The sequence below is a fragment of the Daphnia pulicaria genome, chromosome 6 (genome assembly GCF_021234035.1).
Source record: "Daphnia pulicaria isolate SC F1-1A chromosome 6, SC_F0-13Bv2, whole genome shotgun sequence".
In the NCBI taxonomy this organism is placed as follows: domain Eukaryota; kingdom Metazoa; phylum Arthropoda; class Branchiopoda; order Diplostraca; family Daphniidae; genus Daphnia; species Daphnia pulicaria.
In genome coordinates, this window is record NC_060918.1 from 945,960 (window position 1) to 970,824 (window position 24,865).

Consider the following 24,865-nt stretch of genomic DNA (forward strand, 5'->3'; position numbering starts at 1 on the left):
TATAAAATCTTAAAAAATGAGTCAATAACAGTAATTAAGTATTATTTTTCAGCTTAAATTATTTCAAAATTAATAGACAACAAATATGAAAAAAAAAAAAAAAATGATGTTATTAGGGTTCGGACCTTTCTTCCTAAGAGTCGTAGCTTGTGACGCTAATCACTGCGACGACCGGTTGATGTCTACAGACGAAAATGTAAATATAGATGTTATACCAATGAAAAAGTAGTAGACATGCCAAAAAATCGTGCGCAGTTTACGCCGATGCGCACCACAGCGGCAGATAGCATAACTAAACTTTTTATTACGCTTGACAAAAACCGTACCGCAAGATCCTTTGTTCGACAAGCAGTCGGTTCTCGTCTCGTCTCTTGCGGTATGGTTTTTGTCAAGCGTCAGGGAAATTCTCGATTTTGGCCAAATTTTGGATTTCGTTTAAATCACGCGTAATCGATCCCAAATTTCATGGAGATCACGAATATGTGGTTTAATTTGACGACAGCTCAATGGTTGATGCGCTGTGGTTACTTCCGGTTTACTTCCGGAATTTTTTTTAAAGACTAGCAAGTGAGCTTTGTTATGTGTACAGTTCTCAATATTGTTAGGTAGATTTTAAGCAATTTAAAGCGCGGCTTTAAAGTTTTCAGCAAAAAAATCAGAGCAATGAACCTATATGTATTATGTGACTATTATGTAACTGTTATTCGCATGTCACTTAATAAGAATTGTTTTCCCTTTATTCAGGTAATGCAGAGGAGAGGTAAAGAAAATGGACATCAAAACGGTGCCGGAATCTCCAAAATGTCAGCGCGGATCATCATTTGTTGTTGGTAGTGTTACTGTGTTAGTGTTAGTTAACCCGTTGGCTGCCACGCCTTTGTTCTCCCCTAGCTCCTTAGCACGGGCTGCGCTGTTCGGTCTCGTGGTTTCCATGCCGCGGGGTCGGAAAGTCGCACCAGCCCAAAATTCGCCGCAAGGCGCCTGTTAGGCAATGCACCATAGTCATTCCCCCTTGTCGATGCGGTGATGGATTCTAGAGGTTGTGCATTCCATCTTCTCCTGTCACCGTGTCAGCCCGGACTTGTCAGCAATGGCAAGTCCCACCTTGGTCATGGATTCTTCAGACATGGCGCGTAGAGAGTAGAAAACAACCTACGGGTTGTATGGCGTGGCAACCAACGGGTTATCCTAAGTTGTTTGTATAAATTGTGTGCTTGTAAAAGTGGAGGAATTGTGGGTGGAGGTGGGAAAATAAATGCAATTTCTTTCAAATGTAATATACAATTTTATTTATTTTTAATCTAATAATCATTAAACATATTCAATTAGATAAATCTGTATCATTCAGACCCATTTTTAATATTACTGGTATGATCTATGATGTAATAAATTTACTTTGAGGTAGATAAATCTGTGTCATTCAGACACATTTTTAATATTACTGGTATGATCTATGATGTAATAAATTTACTTTGAGGAGGACTGTTTGCCATTTGGTCAATGCAAAAGTATTAGAATCACTCACATTATTTAAAAAATAAGACATTTGGGCCTGAAAGAGGCGTACTCTCCATGAATGGAAGGAGATCCCACCCAAAAGAAAAACGACCATAAGTAAAAACAATGTAACAAAAATAAATTTTAAACATTTCATTTCTATCTTGAGGATGGATCAGCATGGCTGCATCATAATTTGAAGCAGCAGGAATCCTGTAAAAGAAAAAGTGATCAAACAAACATAATTCAACATTTTTATTAGACACAAAAGATTGTTTTAAATTCTAAATGAAAGCAAGGAGCTAAAAGTCAGCAAAAACAAAAGAATTCAAAATTGATTTTTACAGAAACTGTTTAGTTATGGTCCCTTACTGATTCAAGCTTCCAATTTCAACAAAACAACCTATTGTGAATTTCTATTTTTAATACTATAGTTATTCAGAAGACTCTTATTCTTCAAGAAAGATTTACTTGTTAATTTTAGTACAAAACATAAAACATAAAATAATCTGCTATCTGCATTTTTCTAACCCTTGCCAGCAAAATATACCACCCTAGTAAAACTTGTCATTTTCAAACTTTCCCATACACTTGGATAGACAAAACCTAAAATTGTGTGCACAAGACTATTTAAGCAGCCTTTATAGTATATTATCCGTCAATCAAATAAGTGATATTTGGTCTTAATTTTTCAGCCATGAAAATCTGAATGGAAACACAATGAAACAAATACAAATGAAAATTTAGCATTCAAACTTTTTGGTTTTAACCAATGAACATGTGTAAGTATGGATTAGGACTCTTTGCAAGAGTAAAATTTTTTGTCATAAAACAAATTCAAGAACATTTGAGTTCTAATAAATAAATAATAAAGTAAGACCCACAAATTATTGAAAACCCATTGTTTCCACATAACTTTTACCACATTGACTTTCAAACGAGAAATCTGTAGTCCTCATTTCCCTTACACCAACACCACACAAATTTTAAGTCAGGAATTTAAAGAAAAAAAAGTTGTATCTAAATTTAGCATTTCAAACATTATTTTAAAAATTAAAACATGAAACAGAATAATTAACCGTAAGAGAATGAAGACGGACTGTGCAATTCACTAGAAACAAACAGCTAATATTTACTACAAGTCTACAACCAAGAGAAGCTAAGAACAATCGAAGTCAAGTTAAATGTATGTCATCTACATACCCAGGGTATTACCCACTTATTACTTACAACCATTTACCATGATGAAATGACAACACACCACAGCACGCGACAAGCCCAATTCCTTCGAAAAATCCCTTTGCCTGGAAAGAACGAGCCGAAAATCTGTAAGCTAGTCTCTAAGTATTTGGCCTTCAGCTGAAACTTTCACAAAAACTAACACTTCCATGATAAAAGTTCGGCTTTGACAATATAGATGTTATACCAATGAAAAAGTAGTAGTTGTAATAACTTGCGCTGCGTGATGGCGTAAATTACTAGCATAAGAATTGAGATAAGATTAAATGAATACTTGTATTTACCACATTTTCTAATACACTAAGAATGGATGCTGGGCAATCGATGATACGTCTGGTCAATACAGTTGAGGGCAATGGAAATAAGATGAAAGGAGAAATAAGAGTCTGGTCAGTGAGAGAATTTCGGATAGGGTAGAATCGAGTAGTGCAGAGGAAGAACAGTTTAGACGGGACTGGCGGAACTGGCGTAACCGAACTGCCGGACTGAACTCAACTGACTCCGAACGTCACTGCCTTGAACTTTTTACTTGCTAGTTCTATTTATTACATTTTGAAATGTTGAAGAATGGGGCGCATTTTTTAGTAGCGTCAGCTTTTGGCCTTGGCTTTTTCATGAACAAAAGGCATTTTTAGAAAGGCATAAGGTTTAAATTGTTCTGGAAGTTATGGGTCTAGTTTGTGTCGGTTACTCTTGGCCTTGACTCTTTTCAATAGCGAGGGTGACTTTAGAAAGTCAAGTGTCCCTTTTTACATGCTATGAGCCTGGCGGAATCCTTACATCACTCCCCCTCCCCTTTTGTTGCGTCCCGCAACAATTAATCTTGGCTTCCGAATTTTTTGAACATCAATTGAATGTGATTCCTTGCTTACGACTAGGGACACGATGTCATGGATACAATTTCCCATGACTGTAGACTTCGTCAGTTTCGTGCTCCCAAGTTGAACCATATAGCAGGCATTCTTTTTGGCAATCATTATGTAGTTCTAGCCTTTTAATTGGGTATTGAATGTAGACTCGCTTTTTGCATGGCCTTAACTTCCACAAGCTAGACCTTACTCTTCACATAACAGGGAAGAGAGAACGTGTCGTAATGAAAGGATTGGAAAAAGAGTAAAAGAAAAAAAATTCTAATGATATTGAAAGGGAGCACTATTGCAAAATTATACAATGTCATGTGGATATTTTTATTGAGGTCTTGGTCTTCTTGGGATGAAAGCCTCGCCGTCTGGGCCGTATTGTGGGCGTGGTTAACGTGGTTGTCTCGGTTTCTTTCTTCGTGGTGGTTCAGTTGATTGTTCTGCGGCTGTTGATCGGGATGAATATGTATCGGCAAGTGGCATGATGATAACTGGCGCAGGTGTGGCTGCTGCGAGCCCTTTGGTTTTCATTTTGTTTCCTCGTAGCGTTCAGTCGTTCGTGAGTAATTCACGAGAAAAACAGATTTCTCCGTTATAACGTATATGTTTTCCAGTGGTGGGCAGAGCTTCAGAGCTTCTATTATTCCTGATCAGCGCTCAATTCAAATTTTTGGAATCTTCAAAAAAACTCCCGCACGCTACGTCCGATCCAGACAAGACAACGTTTTTTCTTCTCGGAGATGAAAATTGAGTTTCTACGGAAAAATTCACGATTTTCCGTTGATAATTAATTTTTTACTATGGAACTCTTCTATTTGTCAATAGGATATTTCCAAAATTTTTATTTTTATTCCGAACGCGTCATCCGTCGTGAACGAAACCAAGTTCGTCCCGTTCGGAATCGCAGAATAGAACCCTTTGGGCTAATTTTCAATTATTTTGGCCGCATTTTCAGTCGTTCGTGAGATATTCACAAAAAACCGATTCCTGCACGTATAACTGTTACGTGGTGGGCAGAGGCTTCGAAGCTTACTATTCTCTCTACCCGCGCTAAATTCAAATTTTTTCGAAATTTTTTGTTAATAACTCCCGCACGCACTCTCTCATTCGAACCAGACAATATTTGTTCTGTTCGGGAATGATAATTGAGCGTGTGTAGTAATTTTCACAATTTTCCTAGTACACAAAATTGTTTCGCGAAAATCGCGTTTTAACATAAGCAATGAGATAATGGAGAAATTTCAAAAAATAGTTTTTTCTTCCGAACGCGTCATACGTTGTGGACGAAACCGAGTTCGTCCCGTTCAGGATCGCAAAATCGAACCCTTGGGGTGAGTTTTCAATTATTTTGGCCATATTTCCAACCGTTCGTGAGATATTCACGAAAAACTGATTCAGGCACGTATTATTGTTATCTGGTGGGCAGAGCTTCATTTTTTAATGTTTCAAGACGTCGTCTGCTACTGATCTGTTGATCGTGTTGTGAATTGTGTTTACTTTCTCATTTTATAGTTTCATTATTTTGTTTGTTTTTCTTCCCACAGCCTTTGAATTATTTCTTTCGGGAGTTTCTTTTGACTATTTTTTCACTTAAGCTTGTATTCAATTTCTTAATTTGTTTTTTGTTCCATTCTATTTCTGTAGGTAGTTTGTTTACCTTGAGGTATTGGATTTATCAACAGTGTTTACCCTGTTGGCCGTAAGTTGCGAGTTATTATTTTAAATTTTTTAAAGCAGGAAGTTTCATTGACAATCGTCCATTTTCATTTTTATTAGTTCTCTAGATTTTAAAAATAATTTCCAACCCCGTTGAGATCCCGTGATGTATCCATCACTTTCACTCTTCCTAGAACGAGCGAGGGCCATGGCTCTTGATCACGTGTTTCCACTTTTTTCGAGAATAGCCACCAAGTAGTAAAAATAACGCATTTATCCACTGCTGCGCAAAGCGCGGAAAAAATTAAGGGGTAATTAGTGGCGATGCGAGCGGAAAGGAGTAAAAAACGGGAAAAAGTAAATGGCAAGGAGGTCGATTCTGACAGTTAAAATTTTTGAAGCTAATCAAACTCTTCCTTTGCCTCTGACTTGTCGTCAGATTTCAAATGAGAATTAACGAGGAGAGTATAGGGAGAATAGATTTTTAAGCTGTATTTCAGTATATTTCCGAATTGACGAGGATTTGTAATTTTATCATTTGAAATTTTGTGAATCTCATTTAACTTGTTCGTCAACAATTGCACTTCCTCATAAATGATAAAATAATACCCTGATAAGTTTTAGATTATAGATAAAATGAAAAAAGGGGTAATTAAATTGCTTGAGCACGTAGCTTAAATCTCAGATCACTTACATCTTATTTAATTACCAAAACACTTAGCTTGTTTGAATTCCCCTAGACACCCAGCAAAGAAAAAACAAACAACTGCAATTGGCACGTAGCGCCTATGCAGAAAAAATGTGCAAAACTTATTTAGCACAAACAACACCCAGCAATGGATTCTTTCTTTTGATTTTGATTGATTGATTGATTGATTGATTGATTGATTGATTTTATTTTTATTTTTTATATATATATATTTTTTTTGTTTTGTTTTGTTTTTTGTTATGTCACTACATGAATATTCTGTCAGGACAGTCTTTGATTTCATGGCCCCGTTGACGACAAGAATAACAAAGTCGCCTTTCACTACCGAATTTAACATTAGTGTTGGTGGACACAGCATTAATAAATAATTCGTCCCGTTTCTTCAGCTTTTTCTCTTTCTTTTGTTGTAGAAGGTCGCTTAATAACTTTTGGTTCTTTTCAAAGGCTATTTTCCATCCCTCTGCTTCCTTTTTTGATTCCGACAAAGCTTGAGAATTGGAGTTTGTAGATATAGCATTAATAAATTCTACATTTCTTTTCTCCAGTTTCGCTTCGTTTAATATAGCCGCACAGTTTTCTGTAGCCTTTACTAAATCTTTTAAATGTTTAAATTCCTTGAAACTCATACGTTCCCTGAGATTTGATTTGAGCCCTCCCAAAAATCTGTCCATTATCATTAATTCTCTCATCTCGAGATCCACAGATTTCCCTGCCTTTGTTGGATAAGCAAACGAATAAAGTTTCTGTATACGACACGCATAGTCTCTGATAGACTCTCCTGGGTTACGAGTACAGTTATTGTATTCTGTTAAATACATTTTTCGGCTGTCTCCTCCATGAAAACGCTCATGTAGACATTGTTTTACCTTCGTAAAAGACTTTGCTTCTTTTGGGTAGCATAATTGAAAAGTCGTTATGCAGTCTTCTGCGGACCCAAAAAGCTTTGAATACAACAGTTTAATTTTTTTACCTTCCTCAAACTCAGAAGTGTCAATAACCCTTTCGAAATGTTTTATCCAATCTTCAAATTTTGTCGAACCCATTCCGTTAAAAGCGGGTACTTGGGCCAACAGCGATATAGTCATTTGCTGTTGATTCTGTAAAAGCTTCTGACTGTTATAATAACTCTGGTTAGATTTTACTCGACAATCTTTAGCTAAAATGGTTTCTTCCGGTTCGACTTCGCTGTCGCAAAGGACTTCATCGTTTAGTGGCTCTGATGCCATTAAGGCACCATGCTTCGCTTCTTCTTTTGGGACCCCTGCATTTCTTAAATATCGATACATTTTGTCAAAATGACTCTGATGAGATGTTACTGACTTTCTTTTAATGATACCTGTGTCTTCTTCTTCTTTCATTTTCGGAAAGGTTTTTGTTGTTTCGGGGGTTATTGGCCTTACTTTAGTCTTTTTATTTGCTTCTACTTTCCCTTTTTGTTCAACCTTTCGAAAAGTATTTGTTTCCCTCAAACGGTCGGGGGTTATTGACCTTACTTTAGTCTTTTTATTTTCTTCTACTTTCCCTTTTTGTTCAACCTTTTTCCTCGGATTTGTTATTCTTACCGCTACCTTTTCTTCTTCGGATTCGCTTGTAGGCCTAGTCTCCACTTTCTCTTTCTGTTTTACTCTTTTTATTAGATTCTTTCTGTTAACCGTTATTTCCTCTTCGTCAGATTCACTGTCTGACGATTTTGCTCTGCTCAATTCGTTGATTATGGACAAATTTTCTTGCTCGTTAATGACAGTTTCTGTCTGATTAACAAGTACATTTATTTCAATATGTTCGTTCTCTAGTGGTGCTGGAGGCTCGCCTCTAATACGTGTACTGATACGAGTCGGTGGTTGTCCTTTGACACGCAGATTGCGATTTCTTCTGACTGGTTTGCTTGGTCCAGCTTCGTCAACAGAGTCGTCGTCACCGTCCTCTGAATCAGCTCTTAAATCAGCTCCTAATCTTTGTTCGTCTTCCTCTACTTCTTCTAGATTTGGATATAGTCGTTTCGGTTGAATAGGCGTTCTAGCCAACGCTTTCCCTTTCGTTTGTGCCCAGTCTTCTCTTTGTTCCTCAGAAGAACGATTATTTAAATTCTTTCTGTTTTCGTCCTCCTCCTCTTCTTCCTCCTCGTCTTCCTCCTCTTCTTCCTCCTCGTCCTCTTCCTCTTCAGAAGAGGGTTGCGAGCGGTCCACTTGGATGGCGTCAGTTGGTTGGGGCAATTTTGGTGCTCTTTTAAATTGTTTAGGCGATAATTTACTAAAAATCGACCCTATACTTTTCAAAAAGCCTGGCGTTCCTAATTTCTCCTTAGGAGTGTCGATAGTTACTCCTTCCATTCGGTTGTCAACCTTTTCTGATTGTTTGGTCAAAATCATTAACCAGATTTAAAAAGTCTATTCATCAAAATTTTACTCTGAGACGCTCGGTGGATCGATTTAATTAATGAAATTGTAGACAGAGTCGGCTGAAGACCAACAAAACTGCCATGAATAATTGTAATAAATTTAAGCGGCAGAGTCGGCTGAATACCAACAAAACTGCTATTTGTTGTATAAAAGAAAAAGGGGCAGAGTCGGCTGAGTACCAACAAAACTGCTATGTTTTATGTAAAAAAGGAAAAAAGGCAGAGTCGGCGGAAACCCAACAAGACTGCTATGTTTTAATAAAAAAATAAATAGGCAGAGTCGGCCGAAGACCAACAGAACTGCTATACGACATGTATGTTTTGCACATTATTCCCGTTTCTTAATTATTGGAGGGTTTGTTTTAAATTTTTTACTTTCTTTTTGACATAATCAATAAGAAATATTTTTGATTGACTCGTTTGAATTTTTTCTGAAAGCCAGAAAAATTCTCGTGATCAATCCCTTATCGACTGCCAAGATCCACGCCGTGTTCCTGGTACGATCGCTAAACCTTCGACAGCCGCTTCGAATGACGTAAGACTCGTATCTTACTCATTCGGTACCCACCACACGAGGGTTCTGGGACCAAAAATACATAAACGTCGATGGCTGTGAGTTTTACATCCAATAATAAATTATTGGAGACCGCACCTGACATGATGGTACACAGTTGCAAACATATGTGAAAAATAAGACACACGAGTTCAGATAGATCGCTGCCACCAATGTAATAACTTGCGCTGCGTGATGGCGTAAATTACTAGCATAAGAATTGAGATAAGATTAAATGAATACTTGTATTTACCACATTTTCTAATACACTAAGAATGGATGCTGGGCAATCGATGATACGTCTGGTCAATACAGTTGAGGGCAATGGAAATAAGATGAAAGGAGGAGTCTGGTCAGTGAGAGAATTTCGGATAGGGTAGAATCGAGTAGTGCAGAGGAAGAACAGTTTAGACGGGACTGGCGGAACTGGCGTAACCGAACTGCCGGACTGAACTCAACTGACTCCGAACGTCACTGCCTTGAACTTTTTACTTGCTAGTTCTATTTATTACATTTTGAAATGTTGAAGAATGGGGCGCATTTTTTAGTAGCGTCAGCTTTTGGCCTTGGCTTTTTCATGAACAAAAGGCATTTTTAGAAAGGCATAAGGTTTAAATTGTTCTGGAAGTTATGGGTCTAGTTTGTGTCGGTTACTCTTGGCCTTGACTCTTTTCAATAGCGAGGGTGACTTTAGAAAGTCAAGTGTCCCTTTTTACATGCTATGAGCCTGGCGGAATCCTTACATAGTCGAGCAAAAAGTCGTGCGCAGTTTACGCCGATGCGCACCACTGCGGCCGATAGCAGAACTAAGATTTTTATTACGCTTGACAAAAACCGTATCTGATATCCTTTGTTCGAGAATCTGACGGATTCACAAATGTTATTGTCCTGTTTTCTGTTTTGGTTTCGTTTTGTGTGCATAACTTTGATATGAGTGCTACCCAAGTTCCGTATAATTAAAGTGTCAGACTTTGCCAAAAGTTTAGATGACGACGAATTTTAAAAATACTGTAAAGTAGGCTACTTGAAGATCTAAAATATAGTGATCCGTTGGTATTTTTTTTAAAATTAAAGGTGTGTATTCGCCCCGTTGGTATTGGACCTCAATTTATTCTAATGTGGAAGAGAACTAAAAACGTTAATCCCTCCAATAACTAGGAATCACATGAATATTCAAGTGTCGTGGGGCGTAATTGCAGTAATGCAGTGACAGTGAAAAAGTTGATGCCATAAACAATTTATTGAATGAATTTATTTTGTCGTTACTTTGAAATGTGCCATGCAAAACATTATCATGTAATGTGCTGTTGACCTGTTGTCACTAAGACTGCTTGAATTTACAATGATCTCATGCACTGTGCTGTCATTTAACTCGTAAACTGTCTTCACAAATTATTGGATGTGCTTCTAAAAATTAATACAGTAATAACAAAAAACTAGCACCAAAACATGTACGTGATAAGTCTGAATCAAAATCATTCTCTTGTTTGTCCTGTTGATTTATGTTAGTTAAATTCTTTGACGGAACCCAGATGCTGGTTTGCCTACAGAATGAAAGTAATTAACTTACTCAGTAACTTTAAGTTTGTAATGACTGTATACCTGAATGAAAATGTAAAGCACACACAGAGGGTGCACCATAGTACTTATTAATATTAGATCCAATAACTGCCATCCAAGCCGCAATTCTTCTTTCAACTAACTCTCTATCACTTTTGCACATTTTTATCCAGTTTAGGGATAGAAAAAAAAGAAACTTTTCTCAACCTTCTATAATATTCACCGCAAATAACACAAACTCTATTTTCAGGCATCTTATTATTAACTCTCAAGTTTTTACGATGTGTCTTACAACATGTGGAAAACTATAACTGTCAGATGACAGTTAGATTCTCGAATAAAGGATATCAGATACGGTTTTTGTCAAGCGTAATAAAAAGTTTAGTTCTGCTATCTGCCGCAGTGGTGCGCATCGGCGTAAACTGCGCACGACTTTTTGCTAGACTACTACTTTTCATTGGTATAACATCTATAACTGGTTTTCAGAGCAAACACATGAAGCGGAAATATGTTCTACAAACCGGGACGGTCAATCATTCCGGAGATCTGTCAGCTGCTGTCGATTCTCCGTTCTCGTCGCAACTTGGTCTCGACACGCCACGGCGGTACTTACCGCCGCCTGACGGGACAACCACCGCGGCGGTACGTACTGCCGCGGCAAAGAATTTCCCCAAGATCACAGCGCCACTCGGTGGCGATGTGGGGCAAGGGCAATACACACGACGAACAGAAGATACCGCATAACTAACACCTTTTACGTTGTTGAGAAGCATTTGTACACAATTAAGAAATCATTTTATCTTTTAAATTTGGACGAAATAAGGTGTTAATAGGGCTTGCAGTGCAAAACATCACGGGCCACAAACTTCCAGCAACCAGCCCCCAGAACAAAGTAATTTGAATTATTATGAATTAGGACAAAAAAACACGCAGAAGAGAATTTACTAAATTAAGTAATGTTCTATCATGAAAAAATTCCTTTCGAACCAACCATTTTAACAAGATTTATTAATAATTCTGTAATATAATAACATTGGCGGTATTCAGTTTACTGATATTAATGTAGATGGCAGCACTTTCGCTTGTGTTTATGTTGAAATGGATGAAAGCATGGCCGATTGGGCGATTGGCCGTGATGTCATGGCTCTTGATTCCATCCACTGCATCCACTGACTCATCTCAAAAATTCCACTGTGAATCACTTCACAATTTTTATTTTTATTTCCTCTATCAATCATGGATGACACCACGGATCTAGTCATGTTAAACATAGTAAATTTAGTATTTAATAAATTTAACAGATTGTCCCAGCAAAGAGAAAGGTGCATGCCAAGACATGGCTCAGCCTCATTCAATTCAAATAGGGAAGGCTCAAATAGTTAAACATTATTGATTGCTCTTGTATTGATGCACAAGAAGTATACCACCAGTTGTGAACATGGGAGAAGCAGGCAAGTATACTTTTCAGAAATCCTTTCGTGCTGATTTTGCTGATCTCTTTCTTATGTTTAGAATTGACATGACTGCAAATTAAGTCAGAGTTTACATTTTTTGTGGCAAAGGGATCAATGAATATGAAGTTTGCTTTGACCAAGCTGTAGACCCAAAGTCTATTCCCTTCCAGCTGCTAAACCAGAACACGAGACAAAGTAGGCATTGGAAATTGCAAAGACATTTTATGGTGTGCCCCTTTACTGCCCTCACTTATTTGGGAACAATATAACAGCAGTTTTATTTTGTGATCAACTTAAGAATTTAATTTCTCTTTGTTTCTTTTTACTTCTCAGGTAAAATTGTTTCAGTATACTGATCCTGCAGCTGAAGCGTGTGTTGTGAATAGCATTTCATTTTTACAACGTCCTTGTCAGGAAAATAACTGGAATCTTGGGAATGGTGCGACTAAATAGGTTTTGAATTGTGACTCATCATTCAGACTTCAAAGTACTAATGTATTTGTATCATTTCTATTTACATCAGATGGTATCGTGATGTACTCCAATGAGCATAATTATTCCTTCAGTGGCCATAAGAGTAGATGTGTCCTGCCCACACAGAAGCCAGAGCACCAAGTCTCATGTCATGAAAAAAAAGCTCATGTTCTGTCGGTTCTGAATTGATTAAACTTCCCATTTAAAATTTATAATAAAACACATTTTTTGGAGGGTAAAATGGCACTCGTTGATGGGTTTCACTAAGCTGTATTCTTGCGTTTCAAATATTTTGGTGCTCAATTAAGTCAAGACGATCTTGGCCATGCCTCACACTTTTGTGTAGCGTCACAATTGTATTGTTTTGAAATTGAAATTCTCGCTGGTCACGTACGTGTTTATTTGAATACAATAAAAAAGATTTGTCCAATATTTCTCTTTGATTGCATTGTTTTTACACGCTATATCCTGACTCGTCTATTTTTATATAAATCTACATAATTTTCCGTTAAGATATTATAAACACTGATAAATTAGTGTATAAGCTAGTACGGTCGTCGGGACTCAGGTAGTCGGGACGAAGCCCCATTCCCCCCGCCGGTCTTTAATGGCAAGTGCCGTACAAAAAAAAATCCCAAATTTACGTCATATCTTGAAAACCGTTCTTCTTAGCGAGTTTTGGTCTTCGTATTTTTGTATCTAAACATGTTTAAAGTTATAATTATTAAGAAAAAACTGAAAAAAAATTCCGTCCCCAACGGCTTTCATTCAACGATGGCGGCGGCCGTGGGCCCACAGTCGGGGCTGTTTAGCGCATGAGTTCGTACCAGGAGGTAAAATCTTGCGAAATTAATTGCATGTGATCGATTAAAGATAGAGAAATTCTGTGTTCAGAAAATGAATTGGCGTGTAATTATCTCTCAAAAAATATAAAAATGAAATTATGCGCGTAAAAAATGTGCCTCGGGCAGAAAACTGCGATAAAGTTTTTTCGCCTTTCTGTGAAGTAAAACACTCGTACTCCCCTTACGGATGGTAGTCGACACTCAGCCGGACTTCGGCTCGTGTTAAGCCGATGATTTTCCCTCCTCTCCGGTGTGTTTAGGGATACTTTCATTTTCATTTTTTTTGTTTATGGCTAGATGGGAAATCCTACTTGACGTACCATAACAATAAAGACATATTTTTTTGGAGTGTTATTGTGTGATTTTTTTCTGTTTTCATATTCATTTTGAGTATGATTTGTAGCATACCGTAAGTTCAACGTAAACTATTAGGAAGAATACAAAGTAACAGGTAATTATACAAGGTCAGGAATATTTAATTCTCTAATGTATTAGATAACTTTTAAATTTTGCTAATTTTCAATCTGCTGAGACTGATTGAAACCTGCTTTTATAGTCAGGTCAATAAAGATAAAGCCAGTCAACATTGAAAATATTAACATAACAGAAGCAGATGTAATATATATGTATTTTCTTATAATTATTAGGCATTGGAAAGTTATAATCCTACAGCTAAGAGACCAGACTATTCCATCCTCATCCATCTTCGCTCAAGTCAGCACACCTCATGGTCATTCGACAGACACTTTTCTCCTGTTGCATGGCAGTTCAAGCTAGATTATACGCTTGAAGAATGGTTCTTATCTTTCTAAACAACTTTTGTAAGTTACAAGATATGCATCTTATACAAGCAGAATTCCTTCCTCAAAGGCACAGTTCTGAAGTAGTACAATAGTCTTACATATTTTTACCCTTTCCTAAAACATTGCTGACTTGATAAATCAAAATATATAACTTTTTCAATTAATGAAAGCAGTTTTCATGTTAAGAGACAACCAAGGTGATTACTTGTTAAAAAATAGACAAAATTTAAACCATAAGAATTGTTCACTGATTTATTATTGTAAGAACTGAACGAGATGAATGCACTTCATTAGATTATTCTCATCATAGGCTTTAAAAAACAGAATTGGATTGATGTAACTTGGCTGACAAGGATAAAAAAAAATCATATATTAAGGTTATTGTTTGCTAAATCAGTTCAGTTAAATTTAAGATTACCTGGCCATTTTGAGTAGACATTTGAGAAAGACTTCTCAGAAACATTTCTTGTGATGTTCCAGGAGTATTGTTTTGAATTTCGTACAGGTATCCAAAAGATGTTCATCAAAAAAGAGATTAGCAGGTTCTTCCTTATCCTTTCCTGGTTTACCTGGTAGCCATTCTGAATAAACGTACTCTTCATCGAGGGCCTCCCTACACGCAAGAAGTGCAGCTGAAACTGGCAGACTTTAAATCGAACCTTCCTAAGAAAATACAGATATTTGTAAAGACTTTCGATTGACAATAAATGTATGTGCACAACATGTGCACGCAGAAATCATGATTTCTTAATGGGTCCGTATATAGGGCTCTTCGGGATCTGTTTTATTTAGCCGTTTTATCTGGCAAAGCAGCATGGCTCTAGACTTGTTTGAGGGAAGAACGGGGAGAAGAGGGAGAATGGGACGAGTGGGAGGGAGGAGGGCGTACGAAAAAAAAGGGGGACCCACGTTTCCTCTTCTCCCCCATTCGTCCCATTCTCCCTCTTCTCCCCGTTCTTCCCTCAAACAAGTCTAGAGCCATGCTGCTTTGCCAGATAAAACGGCTAAATAAAACAGATCCCGAAGAGCCCTATACCTTTTTAACTGTGATAACAGTATAACATCGTTGGTTCCGGTATTTAATACACAAGTGTCCAGCTACAACTCCAACACCTGGAAGGAGGGAAGCAAGTTACAGGAACGTCTATAAATAAGAAATAGTGTAGTCACAACAAATGCTGAATTCAAAAATGGCCAAACAATATCAGTACCTTTCTCAATTTTTTGACCAAACTCGTTCATAAACTCGATTGGTAATAGTTGCTCAGTTGAGTAGTTTTTACTTGTTTTATAAACTCTGGCATGAAGTGGATTGAAAAAATGGAATGCATAATCACATTCCCAGCATAAATGTTGCTTACAATCATAACAGCATACGAGGATTCGGCCACTTTTCTTGCACACAGTGCACACACTATGAAACTGACTTCTCCTCTTGAGTTGGGCATTAACGAAAATAGTCCGTATTTCTGTTGTCCAAGCTCCATGAAGAGCTTCATTTCTTGACTGCCATTCTTTGCCTTTCAGTCTTTCTTTCCTGAGTTCCCTTTCCTTTTCTACCACTTTAGTAAAAGCATCATTTTGTATGTCTACTGCTTTTTGAATGTCAATCATCACATTTTCCATTATTTTTTACCCTGAAACAAATAGTAATAGAAAATAACATGCGTTAAATAAGGAAGGGGTAAGTTTGGGAAACACTTATGTAATATTCTCACATGTGTATTCCTGACTACAGTGAATAGAACTAATGTACTAACTGTTCTTTACTACAAGGGGCAGCGCGTTATATAGCAGCGCATGGTATATCGGGTTACTACGGGATACATGATATCTATTGGGGGCATATGCTATAGCTACGCTACATTCACTTTCCTCTTTTTGAATGAAACATGTTAACTACAAAATCATCTAAACGTTTGGGAGGTTGTCTGTTTCTCTTCGGTCTCGTTGATTCTTCCGGGGATGTTGGTTCGGATTGAACTCTCGTAGGTCGAACTAATTCATTTGGAGGCGGGTTGCGTACAAGTGCTTCCAGTAGTCTAGCTCTGGCTACGCTTATAGCTCGCTGGACGGTATCTCCATCATATGCTTGCGTTCCTTCGACTGGTAATTGGACTCCAGCCGGCGGTGCGTCATTGGCGTTCTCAGGTTCTTCTACTGGTTCATTTTGTTGTGGGTCGTCGTGAACTGGAACCTGAATCTGCTCTGGAAAGTTAACGTTTTCAAGTGCTTTATGATAATACTCATCTTCTGATTCTTCTGATTCTTCTGATTCTTCATCTTTTCTTTCAATTTTCTTGAAGAAAGTAACGTTGCGAGTAACTTTCTTGTTATTTCTTTCTGCAGTGATCATGCTTTTCTTCACTTCAGTAATACGATACGGAGACGGATCAAATGGCGCTTGTAGTTTGTTTGCCAGTTTGTCTCTTCGTAATAATACAAAATCTCCTTCCTTTAGTTCTCTATGCTTTGCCTTTTTGTCTGCATTTTCTTTCATGCGACTTTTTGATTTTAGGTCTTTGTTTCTTATTTCTTCTTCTTTCTTTATTTTTGGTATTTGCGGTAGACGTGTGCGTAATGACCGTCCGAATAATAAAGTTGCTGGTGCTTTTCCTGTTGAAGCGTGCGGTGAACTTCTATAGTTGAGTAAGAATCTTGGAATTTCTTCTCTCCAATTACGCTTTTCAGCGACTGCACAGCGCAGTGCTTTTTTGAGCGTCTTCATGAATCTTTCTACTCCGCCATTGGCTTGTGGCCATAGGGGAGTGACTCTTCTGTGTTTGAAATTTAAATCTTGAGCAAATTGTTTAAAATCATAACTCTGAAATGGCGGACCGTTGTCGCTTTTAACCACTTCAGGTATTCCAAACTGTGCAAAGATATCTTCTAGTTTCTTTGTTACCACTTTTGCTGACGTTGATGAAACTTTCGTTACGACAGGATATCTTGAGTAGTCGTCGTAAACAACTAACAAATGTTCTCCCATCGGCATGTCTGCAAAATCTATACTGACCTCAGTCCAAGGTTCAGCTGGTAAACTTGACATTTGCAATGGTTCAGGGCTATTTTTCTTGCTGCATGCTTGGCATGGAATGCAATTTGTTACTTTTCTCTCAACTGCTTTGTCGATTCCTGGAAACCAAACTTTTTCTCTTAGTAACGCTTTAGTTTTAACGATACCTTGGTGTCCTTGATGCGCGATGTCAATTATTTTTTCTGTTAAGGAATGAGGAATAACTATACGGGTGTCTTTTAACAACATTTCTCCTTCCTCAGTTTCAATTCTTGTCAGTTGCAGCTGGATTTGTTTGAGTGAGATGAACCAATCTTTTTCTTGACTGTTCAGTTTTTCTACTTCTTCCTTTTTGCAACGTTTTTGATTAAGGATCTTGAAAATCAGTTGTATTGCTTTGTCTTCTTTTGTGGCGCTCGTGATGCTGCCAAGAGGAACTGGTTTTGGAACTGATTTCATACAGATTGAATTGACGTAATTTTCAGCAATTGATTGTTCTCTTGTTGAGACTGCTGTTGACGGTATAGGGTGTCGTGACATGTAATCAGCTGGGTTGGATTTTCCGGGCTGATAAATGACAGTGAAGTCATATAATTGAAGCTTTAAAAGCCAGCGCTCAATTCTTGCAGGAGGCTGAATGAGCGGCTTGTTGAAAATTGCTTCTAGTGGCTTATGATCTGTTATCACGGTGAATTCCTTACCGGTTACGTAGAGATGAAAATGGAGGATCGCCCATGCAATGGCGAGTGCTTCTCTCTCAGTCTGCGAATAGCGTGACTCTACGTCTGTCAACAGTCTGCTAGCGTAGGCGATAATGGAGTTTGATCCATCTTTTGAAACTTGTGTCAAGATTGCGCCTAGGCCTCGTGGGCTTGCATCGACCACGATAGACGTTGGTTTTCCTACGTCGAAATAAGAGAGTGTTACGGCTTTGCAGAGACTTTTCTTTAAATTTTTGAATGCTTTTTCTTGTTCTTCCTTCCACACCCATTCTTGCTTGGTGTGAGTAAGGCGTCTTAGCGGCTCGCTGATTGCAGCGGCATTAGGGATGAAACGGCTACAGTATGTTACCATTCCTAAAAAGCTTGATACTTCGTCAGGCGTTGACGGTGGTTCTGCTTTCTTGATAGCCTCTACTTTAGCTTGAGTTGGTGAAACTCCTTTTCCGCTAAAGTGTAATCCAAAGAAGTCAATTTCTTCTTTTCCAAATTCACATTTCTCAAAATTGAGTGTGAGATTTTTGTCCATGAGTCTCTTCAGTACCTTTTCCAGGCTTGAATCATGTTCTTCTTTTGTTTTTCCTGTAACAAAAATGTCATCACTTCTGTTTACCACACCTGGGATTCCACTTACTGTTTGGCGAATGACGTCATCAAAAATTTCAGACGCGCAATTCATTCCAAAGTTCAATCTTTTGTAACGAAATAATCCACGGTGTGTTGAAAAAGTTGTAATGTACCTTGATTCTGGAGCTAGTTCTAGCTGATGATATCCTTGATTCATGTCTAGTTTTGAAAAGTATTTTGCTCCATTTAAATCCACAACTAAATCTTCTATAGTTGGAATAATGTGTCTGGTTCGCAAGATTGCTTTGTTTGGTGCTCGCATGTCGACACATACTCTTAGTTTTCCTGGTTGCTTTGGCTTTGGTACAGCATGACATGGAGAAATCCATTCAGTTGGGCCATCTGTGACAGGTTCAATTATGTCTTCATTTTCCAGGTTTGTCAGCTCTTTGTCAACACCTTTGCGCAGGTGAAAACCGATTCTCCTGTGTTTTTGAGTTACTGACTGGATCGACTGATCTATGTGTAATTTTACCTGGTAATTCTTCATTTTTCCAAGTCCCGAAAACAGTGGTCCAAACTTTTGTTTTACGAATGAATAGTCATTTGAAGAAGATACTGAATTTGATACTTTTACCAACTTGAGCTCTTTTGCTGTGGAGTATCCAAGAAGGTTGTCAGCCTTTTCATTGTCGCTAACGTAAATAATAGCATCGGCATATGCGTGCTTTGATTCAATCAGTGTCTTGAATTTGCCTATAATTTTCAAAGGATTTCCGCCGTATCCATTAACGGAGTTTCCTGTAGGATGAAGTGTCGGCTTGTTTGGGAGTTCATTGTATTCTTTGAAACTCAGCAGGTTGCAAGTTGATCCTGTGTCGATCATCATCTTGCATTTTCCGCCACACAGCTTAATGTGTGTGAGTGGCCTGTCATCCGATCTGGTTGGACTAATTGTCCAAGTCGACTCGTCACTCGAGCTCTCTCGGTCGTTGACTTGTCTGGCGTGCTCTTGCTTTGAAGATGATCCGGGCTTGGCTTTCTTGTTGTTGCAGCACTTGCTGAAATGATTCAACATTCCACAAGCTTCACATTTCTTGCCTTTTGCCGGGCACGGTTTTGATTCGGGATGCGGCCAGTCATATCCACAATTTCGACATTTGCCTTTTGCCGGACACGGACTTCCTGTGTGAGGCCATTGTCCTCCACATTTGCGACATTTCGACGTCTTCTTCTTTCCGTTGTCTCCGGTTTCTTTATGCGACTTAAATTTGAAATTATTTCTTGACTTATTTACCGAGTTAGTGGCTTGTTTCGATGACTGTTCCACGCTTTCTGCATAGCGATCAGCGGCTTCTGCTGCGCGTGCATTTTCTAGCATTTTTTTCAGGGACAGTTGATCTCTTAAGCACAATTTTCTGAAGTTGCTTGACTTGCAGCCTTGAATAATCTGTAATTTAATTTCTAAGTCAGAATCATTAAAATCACACCTTGTTGCGAGTTGACGGAGTCTTGTTGCAAAAGCGTCCATGTTTTCGCCAGGTTCTTGTCTGGATCTTCGGAAATTAAATACTTCAAGTTCAACATTTTTCTTCGGTTGAAAATAGGCTTGAAAAAGAGGTTTAGCTTTAGAGTAAGTGTTTTTGTCGTCTTGCACACCTGGCAGGGTGTCAAATACGTCTTCAACTTCGGTTCCTGCGTAATGAAGCAGTAAGGCCAGCCTACGCTTATCGGTAGCTGTTTTCTGGTCGGCAGAGTCTGCAGTTTGTGAGACTACATTGATTGCCTCCATAAGCCTTTCGAAGCGAATTATCCACTTCTCCCATCTCAAACCAGCGGTATGCGGATCACAATGAACTTTAAACTGATCAAACTGCGGCAGCGAATCCATTATAAAATGTAAAGGATTTAAAACTTACTTTACCTCGTCGCCAGTGTAATATTCTCACATGTGTATTCCTGACTACAGTGAATAGAACTAATGTACTAACTGTTCTTTACTACAAGGGGCAGCGCGTTATATAGCAGCGCATGGTATATCGGGTTACTACGGGATACATGATATCTATTGGGGGCATATGCTATAGCTACGCTACAACTTACTCATCTCATCAACATCAACAGTAGTTTCAGTTAGATTCGTAACATTCTGAAACAAGTCCAAGCCTTCCAGCGGTGCAGCTGCTGGATGACCAGCAGCTTCTACATCCGCAGGTGGAAAATCATCTTGTTAGGTACGTTGTTATTTGATTTGAAGCCATCTACCTACATGAACTAGAGTTTGGCTTGTGGGTTTTAGAACAGGGAGAAGCTTTGGGCTTGAAAAATGAAAGATTTGATTGTTGTCTGAGGTTTGAACCTCTATTAGGCTCACCCAACCGCTGCAATATCTTTTTGGCGTTCTTTTCATCTTTCTTTTTCGACTCATTTAAATCTGTTTGAACAGAAGAATTTGAAAACATCTTACAGATAACGTTTCGAAAAAATGTAAGAAAAATACCTGGGTCTTCAGGAGGTTGATCCATTTTCAGAGCACTTACTTAAGTTTCAATAAGACCGTACGAAATATTGCTTAAATTGTCAAAGCTTTAGCAATTAGCAGACAATTCTTATTGTTTACCTTTAAGAAAAGCTACCGGCCTGCCGCCACCGAGTGGCGCTGTGATCTTGGGGAAATTCTTTGCCGCGGCAGTACGTACCGCCGAGTCCTGTCGCGACCACGGTGGAAGCTAGACGTGCCTTATTCTCACTCCGAGTTTTCTTTGTGCTATCTCCAGCAGTCCGGCGCGCAATTTCATCTCCGCTCCTCTATTATCTCAAAAGCTAAGTCCATCGTAACCCTTTCCCCCCAGCTCACTCCCCCAGAAATGAATCAAGTTTTCTCCTTCGGGTCCAGCCCGCCAAACAAAAGACCTTTTGTAAAGTCCGCATCTGATTTCCCAGTTCTAGGTTCCCGCTCGCCCCCTCCCAGTACTCCGCCTATCCCCCCAGTCATTATTTCGATCTCCGGTAACTCCCCCAATTTCAAAAATATGAAAACCGCGGAGCGTGACGCTTTCCATCTCGCCCTCAAAGAACTCGTTGGCGAAGTAGCCCATTCTTATGTTATGTTTGGAGGCGACCTTTGCGTCTTCCCAAACTCAATTGATCAACAAAAAACCCTCCTCTCCACCTACCAGCTGACAGACAGAAACTTTACTTGCTCCCTCCCTTCTTCTTCCGCCTCCATGAGTAAGGGTGTCATTTTTTATGTCCCTGTTGATGACAAGGAAGAAGACATCCTCGCGGCGCTCTCCAACCAAAATGTCATCGCTGTTAAAAGGCTACCCATGAAAGGCCACCCTGAAATCCCCTCCACTACTGTTCTCCTCTCTTTCTCGTCCACCCTCCCAGATAGAGTCAACATGGCCGCACTCATGTACAAGGTCCGCCTGTCCATCCCTAACCCATTCCGTTGTAACAAATGCTGGCGTCTCGGCCACTCCTCCTCTAGATGCAGCTCGAGTCTTGATACATGCAAAAAATGTGGGTCCCATCATGCACCAGATTTTCTCTGTATCACCAAATGCGTCAATTGCAGTAGTCCTTCCCATGAGTCCGACAGTGCAGACTGTCCCGAATTCCTTGAACTCAAAGCCATCCTAAAATTCGCCACATTAAACGGGATCTCTGTTCAGGAAGCGCGTTCTAAACACAAGAACCTATACAGCCAAGCCACCCTCAGAGCCAAACGTAGCCTGCCTCACTCAGACCCAAGTAATTTGAATCTCAACACCCCCGATCCTTTGATCTCCCAAATTTCCTCTCTTCAAGACGAAATCAAACAGATGAGAGAGATCACTCTCCCCGGCCTAAACGCATCCATTGCCGCCTTAACTAAGGACCTCGACAACACCAAAAAGAAAGTAGCTAATTTTGACCAGCGCTTCGACAATTTCGCCATAAAACAAGACTCTCGATTCGACTCTATCGAATTCTTATTGCAACAACTCACCGCTGCCATCTCTCCACTGACATCTAGCCATTCTCCTTCCTTCATTACGGGCAAAGACGTCAACCCCAACCCTGCTCTCCCCACCCCCTCTTCTAACCATAGACCAATTGTGCCTACGACCAATCCCTCCCTAAGCAGAGTCAATGACTATTCTTCAGAAAACCACCTCGCTCTCCCCAATAACATGTCTAATGATTAAGAACCTTTCTTGCCTTCAATGGAACGCCCGTGGTTTAACTAAATCCAAGCTCGAGGAGTTCCGTATCCTCCTTAATCAATTTAATCCCGACCTCGTCTTTTTGAGTGAAACTCACTGGTCCCACCATTTTTGCGTTAAATTTAAAAATTATCATACCATTAAGAAGGATCGCCATATGCGACGAGGAGGTGGCGTAGCCCTCCTTATAAAGAAATCTCTTCAATATTCAGTTGCCAACCCCCCTATTCAAAGCTCCCTTGAAATCATCAGCGCGAGCGTTTTCACTCAATCAGGAGAAATCGAATGTTTTTCAGTTTATTGCCCCAAAGGTAACTGCTCCCAAGAAGAAATTAACCTTCTCATTTCAAGACCAAACCACTTTATCCTGGCAGGCGACCTTAACGCCCACCATCAACTTTGGGAATCCTCTCCCACTGTCAACACAGCTGGTCACTCAATCAGTAAAGCCATCATCGATCACCCCAACGCTTCTCTCATTACCCCCCTCGACTTAGGCACCCGAATCGACCCTAGCTCTGGTAAACCCTCCACTATCGACCTCTTCATCACGTCATCTCAATTCGTCTTGAATTCTAACATCAGCCTTGGCCCCTTCTGCGGGAGCGATCATCTACCGATCTTTACTACACTGAACGCGGACCCCATCCGCCTATCCTCCAAACCCCCATCATGGATTTTCTTAAAAGATAAATGGCCCAAGTGGAACGCCGATCTCGAGAACTGTCTTACTTCATCCTCCTTTCACGTTCTATCTGACCCCAAACAAATGTACGACTCTTTCAAAAACTCCATTCTATCAGCCAGCCACTTGAATTTCTCTATGACAAAATCCTCCCCAGAGCCTCTTAGGGAACCCCGTCGCCCATGGTGGTCAAACGAATGTCAAGCCGCCGTTCCATCAGCTAAAAGAGCCGAAAAGGCCTGGCGTAAATCCCCACTCTCATCCGAGAAGAGATTAGCTTGGAAGAAAGCTGAAGCAATCAAGAAACGACTTATAATCTCAGCCAAAAAAGCAGCCTGGTCAACCTTCATCAATAACCTCAACCCCCAATCCAACAACAACCATGTATGGCCCTTTATGAGAGCCATGAGTGGCCAAGGAAATAACTGTATACCCATAGCTCCTGTAATTAAGAAACCAAACGGCGTCTCTCTTACTTCTCCAATAGATATTGCAGAATCCTTCCTCGATTTTTTCAGCAACCCTCCTGACTCCCTATCCGACCACTCGATCGATGAAGCCACCCTCTCTCCTATCATCAATTCTCGTATAGCTGATAACTCTCCAAATCAACTTAATCTTCTCTTCACACCCTATGAATTAGAATCCGCCCTAGTTAAAATCAAAAGTAGATCCACCGGCCCAGACAACATACATAATGAAATGCTAGCCAACTTATCAAACAACAATAAACGCAGCTTACTCCTCTTGTTCAACTCCCTTTATCAGCTCTCTTTCGTCCCAGAAGACTGGAAGAAGGTAATTGTAATTCCCCTCCCCAAACCAAACAAACCATCAGAAGTAGTCAGCTCCTATCGCCCAATTAGCCTCACCTCCTGCTTATGCAAACTTTTCGAACATATTATCACAAACCGCATCTCCTGGTATGTTGAAAGCAAAAATTTGATCTGTCCAAACCAGGCCGGCTTTAGAAAACGGCGTTGTACTACTGACCACCTTGTCCAGCTAGACCTCGACATTAAAAGGAGCTTCAAAGAAAAACAGTCTACGGTGGCTGTTTTTCTCGACATTGAAAAAGCATACGATTCGGTATGGATTACCGGCCTCCTCTATAAACTGTCGAAAATCGGCATCCACGGCTCTTGTCTCGCTTGGCTATCCAATTTTCTCCAAAATCGCTCCATTTGTATCCGCCTTGGTAGTCACTCTTCAGCATTCAAACTCTTAAAAAATGGCGTTCCCCAAGGCGCCGTTATCAGTCCTCTACTGTTCAATATCATGCTTTTTGATTTTCCTCTCCCCTCTATTAACTCCAAGCTCCTACTCTTCGCCGACGACGTCACCATCTACTCAAAAGTTAAACGCCCCATTGATGCCGAAGTTACTCTCCAACCCTACTTAGATAAAGTCGCAAAATGGGGGAAAAAATGGAAACTTTAATTCTCAGCAGCCAAATCGTCCGCCGTATCCTTCACCCGTTCATATAAACCCGGGGACGACCCGCTTTTATTCATCAACGGCCGCCGCATCCCAAATGTATCAAAAGTGAAATTTCTTGGCCTTACTCTCGACTCAAAGCTCCTATGGAAAGACCACATAGCCCAAGTAGTAAACAAATG

At 39.5% G+C, this 24,865-nt stretch overlaps 1 protein-coding gene and 4 long non-coding RNA genes across 6 annotated transcripts in view; 1 reads left to right on the top strand and 4 right to left on the bottom strand.

Moving 5' to 3' along the window:
* LOC124343657 (F-box-like/WD repeat-containing protein TBL1XR1) overlaps nt 1-24,865 on the bottom strand; it is a 393,640-nt gene that overhangs the window by 91,110 nt on the left and 277,665 nt on the right. The window lies entirely within an intron of this gene.
* Nucleotides 10,343-10,917, bottom strand: LOC124343877. The gene is made up of 2 exons (XR_006919393.1): nt 10,515-10,917; nt 10,343-10,456 (listed from the first exon to the last, which is right to left on the bottom strand). It is a non-coding gene; the product is annotated as an uncharacterized LOC124343877 (long non-coding RNA).
* Nucleotides 11,986-12,825, top strand: LOC124343882. The gene is made up of 3 exons (XR_006919400.1): nt 11,986-12,121; nt 12,260-12,379; nt 12,450-12,825. It is a non-coding gene; the product is annotated as an uncharacterized LOC124343882 (long non-coding RNA).
* Nucleotides 14,287-15,633, bottom strand: LOC124343847. Its single transcript, XR_006919345.1, has 4 exons — nt 15,260-15,633; nt 15,085-15,192; nt 14,467-14,711; nt 14,287-14,393 (listed from the first exon to the last, which is right to left on the bottom strand). It is a non-coding gene; the product is annotated as an uncharacterized LOC124343847 (long non-coding RNA).
* LOC124343889 lies at nt 20,489-20,929 on the bottom strand. Its single transcript, XR_006919410.1, has 3 exons — nt 20,851-20,929; nt 20,620-20,784; nt 20,489-20,552 (listed from the first exon to the last, which is right to left on the bottom strand). It is a non-coding gene; the product is annotated as an uncharacterized LOC124343889 (long non-coding RNA).